Source organism: Diachasma alloeum, unplaced genomic scaffold (genome assembly GCF_001412515.2).
Source record: "Diachasma alloeum isolate Michigan unplaced genomic scaffold, Dall2.0 Dall_scaffold_00604, whole genome shotgun sequence".
In the NCBI taxonomy this organism is placed as follows: domain Eukaryota; kingdom Metazoa; phylum Arthropoda; class Insecta; order Hymenoptera; family Braconidae; genus Diachasma; species Diachasma alloeum.
Window position 1 is genome coordinate 114234 of NW_021680736.1, and position 4410 is coordinate 118643.

The 4410-nt window shown below is 38.6% G+C and overlaps 1 long non-coding RNA gene across 1 annotated transcript; it reads right to left on the minus strand.

The window, feature by feature from the left end:
- Positions 1 to 1090: 1090 nt before the first annotated feature.
- Positions 1091 to 2652, minus strand: LOC107043605. Its single transcript, XR_001461255.1, has 3 exons — positions 2573 to 2652; positions 2111 to 2179; positions 1091 to 1292 (listed from the first exon to the last, which is right to left on the minus strand). It is a non-coding gene; the product is annotated as an uncharacterized LOC107043605 (long non-coding RNA).
- Between the last annotated feature and the right edge of the window lie 1758 nt (positions 2653 to 4410).

Here is a 4410-nt window from a genome sequence, read left to right on the forward strand (position 1 = left end):
GAAGACCCCGTAGTCGAATAACGAAAAGCCGAAATGAATTCAGAAAAATGCATGAACCGAACTAAAACTCACTTTGGGTTTCTTACCCCTCTTTGGGGTGTTCTTCGCCATCGTGTAGATACACTTATCCAAATATAGGCACTCTAATTCCTAAGATAGGCACTGTACTGGCACTAGTTCTGGTGGGGTCAAGGGCCAACGCCGAACTGCCGAACTCACGAGCGTCTCGAGACACCTCAGAGCGCGGAATTCACCGCTCAATCACCCGAATTTTGATTGGTGCGGACACGCCCCTCGAAGGTGCGAATCTAACGACAATTAATCGCGACTCTCACGACCTGGAGCGATTATTCAAATCTCACTTAACTCTTCTCTAATCACCTAAAACAAAACTAGTTCCTTTTTATTAATTATTACACGAGACTAGGCCGAACTGATTGTCGTTCGGATAATTACGAAGGGTCTTTGGCGCTTCCCACGGATCGGATCTCCGGGATTTTCGGGGTTAAAAGACAAGTTACCGGCACTTGTTATAACTTCACTACTAATTCCTGCTCAACTCCTTTCTCTCATCAAAAACCCAAAGGCAACCTGGCAATTCGTTGGAGACCGTGCACTCGCTCCGAACGACCTTCCACCCAAAACAAAAACGTAACTAATTAACCCCTGAAAATCCAACGAAATTGGAGCGCCGGCATTAACAATAGGGTGAACCCCATAAAAAGAACCAGATGACTCTATAATTTTGGCCCTTCTTCACGATAATTTTTCTGGGCCCTCAAAGACGCGTAATTACTAATCTTTACTAACAAACGGAACCGATAACTCTAACCGGAAATAAGCCACTCGGAAGTGGATAAGGGACTCTCACTCTCTCGCTCTTGGATTTTTACTCACGGATTTTAATTCAATGGTGTAGGACTCTCGCTGTTTACAGATCGTTTTTAGTGTTCCTAACGAACATCCCCACATGTTCGTTACACCCTCATGGCAAACATATTCAATGATCGTAGAACTACAAGTAGCTCAAAGCTTCGATGTCTTGGAACGCATGTCTCTACTTTTGTTTGTTGAATATACTTACGCTTGTTGTGGAGCACATTATTTTGAATCCGTTTGTGTGACCCGACATTTCCTGCAGGGATATTAAGTAACCATAAGGTTATGTTTACTCTTGCCGATGGAGCATCAATTATTCTGACGCCTGATTTTGAGCACACATATTTTTTTATAAGACATGGCCATTGCAAAATCAAGATGGCGCCTCTCACTGTTTTAGCTGATCCTCGTCCCTGGAAGGAAATTCAGGCATTAATTTTTCAGTGTCGCTCATTGTGAAGCACATATTATTTTAAGCTAATTTGAGTTATTGTAACAACTACTACACATGTTTTCCCACTTCTAGCCCTGAATCCCGAACAACCCCTCCCCCCATCAGTCATTCCATCGGAATTATTTTGAAGCCCGTAAAAAGCACATAATTATGGCATAGAATACTCAATTGATATCATACAATTTTTTTTCCATCCCCAAATGTTTTCTCCCCCAGAAAGGTGGTCTCTTCCGTACGGGCCGGTCTTCCACTTCCCCCTTCAATTTTCTCAGAGCACATAAAAAACACATAATTATGACCTCATGTATGTAGCCATCATCATCAATTTCGATTTTTCTACTTTTAAGTGCAATTTGCCCCTAGATAGGCGATTCCTCCGTTCGTGGTTCATCTCATGCCCCTTCACCCTAATCAACCAAAAGCACCTAAAAAGCACATAATTGTGACATATGTTCTTTTTTCCTCGTCCCTTATTTAGCACCCCCTACCCTTAACTTCGGAAGGGTTGAAGCACCAAATTTTTTTGTTGCAGCACCAAAAAACATGAAAAGCACATAATTTTGATCAAAAAAAGATTATCACTTTTTGACTTTTTACGGCCAACTTTATGGAGGCCAAAAATTGAATAGAATTTGTTGATAAAATTCGAATAGAAGTCGAAGAGAATTTTCACGAGGTTCGAATAGAAATTCAGTAAAATTTCTGAGAGAAAGCATGAAGTTCTTTCTATTGATTTTTTTTCGTGTATCATTTATGATCTTCAATACAGAATCTTACTTTTTTGAATCATCGTAGGAATAATTTTTCAACGTTGAACCAGCCACCAGTATGTCCTTGTGAAAAGATCTGTAAGGAGAAAAAAAACATCCATTGCACCTATTGAAAATTATATCACAATCTATATGAAAAAAAAATCGATAAAAATTAAGTCTCATCTTTCTAGATTGTTATAAAAAATGGGCGAAAGAGTAAGAAGAGACTGGGGATGCATCATGAATTTTACGAAATCATGCAATAAATCTGTTAACAGGAATTTATATTGGGATAAAAAGTCGATGCATTTCGATTCCAATGATTCTCATAATGCAAATCCAATGAGTTAAGTGAATCGATATTAGAGTCAACTGAATCGATTTCTTATCTCAAATAATGAATCCACTATTAACCGATTCAAATAATGATCACGAACATTCTTCAATATTTTTCATGACTCAAAGCCAGAGCTGAAATATGAACTACCGGTAATATTGATAAATGATGGGAGCGCCGCCGCCATCTCTTCCACGAGGCGCGTAATCCCTCCTCTGGCGATATTTTCCCTTCCAATATCTGAAAGGATGATAAGAGAAATAGCATTGGAGAATAGTTAAAATAGTAAGAGTGACTGGTGGGATGCAAAGCGAGGGCGCGTTCGAGGATAAATTGAAGTTATTAGTGAAATAGTAGAACAAGATAATCATCACTATCAGTTCGTAGAGAATATCGCAGAATTGGGGGGAATGTCAGATTTTTCAGTTGAACCATTTTTATATAGAATAATGAGAGCTAGGGAGAAAGTTTACTATTTCCATCAGGTCTGGAGATATTCATCGAAAATAAACGCTAAATTAAATAAGTGGAAGAAGAACTACTCTTATTAGTGCATTCAAAATAATTCTCATACATCAAGTATGAAAAAATTTTAGAAGAATATCTTGCGCTCCCTAGGAGGAATTCTATGAAATTTCTATTACAAGTTTTTTTAAATTTTTTTATTTTTTCTATTTCATTGGTTTTATCGAAGTAGTTCTCGATTTGAAACCCCTCCTCTAGCCTGCCTCCCCTCCTTCTACTTTTCCTCTCATTGTTATCTGCGGTATCATGGCCGTCTTACTCTTAGCTGTGCTCCATTCGAGCTAGGACTGCACGGGAAACCATCTAAAACCCCAGTCGCCCAGCCGGCCGATTGTGCAGTGCCCTAATGTATCCTGGCACACTGACTAGATGGAGACACTAGGCCTCTACACCGTGCCTACCGCCCGTAATTTTTGTGCGAGCGAGGTGTTCCTAAGCGGTCACCTATTTCAACTTTATAATACCATCAGTTCTATTAAAATTCTATTGAGGAATTATTGATATCTTGTAAGTTAATCCTGTTTAAAATTATGCAATTTCCCCTAGAGTTTTTGAATAGATATTTGTTTATAGAACAAAATCTATAGATGTTGATTCATCTATACAACGGATTTTGTTCAGATTTCAATGTGAGAATGCTTCGTCATGATTTTTTTCTTAGATTCCATTGTGAGAAACAACCAAATATACAGCAGGAAAAATCTCGAAAATTTACACCCAAAAACCCATACAAAAATCAAAATCCATTGACTTATTTGTATCAAAAAACTCTCCACAACATTACGAAATAATCAAATATCTATTGAAAAAATTAGATAAGAAAGTAGCATAATATTCTATATAATTGACGCGACAAACCAATAGTATTTTTTCTGCAACCTCTGTGCTTTCCCCAAACAGATATTTATTTATAGAATAAAGTCTATGGATGCAGATGTTTCTAAATAGCTAAATTCTGTTCAGATTTTTCTTTGAGGATTCTTGGACATGCAAGAATCTCAGATTTCCAGTCTTCTTTTCTATTCTTTCATTTGAGTTTGAGAAACAAATGAGAAAACAGTAGAAACAGCTTAGAAAATTTATGCTTTAGAATTGACGCAAAAGAAACAAATAGTATTTTTAGAGAATCCTAATAGAAGTTTTGAGGCTTTCGCGGCCATTATTAATGACTTGGTTGGCTTCCGGATGGATGCCGCGTTGAGTTTCAGCATTGCGCCGACGTTTCACAAACATTGCAGTCTGCATCTTCAAGGCTATGAGCTCCGATTCTGAGCTCCGATGTGTGGGGGCAGTCCTTATATACCTTCCCTTGTGGCGGTGGGGGAAGGGGAAGGGAGGGGGAGTCAGCCAATCATATGTTTTTAATTGATCAGCTGGTCAATTAAAAAACCGGGAGGACGGTTTTCCAAATGGGGTTCACTTGATATCCTCTGTCCCTGTTGAGGTTGTTAGGGTTTTTATGG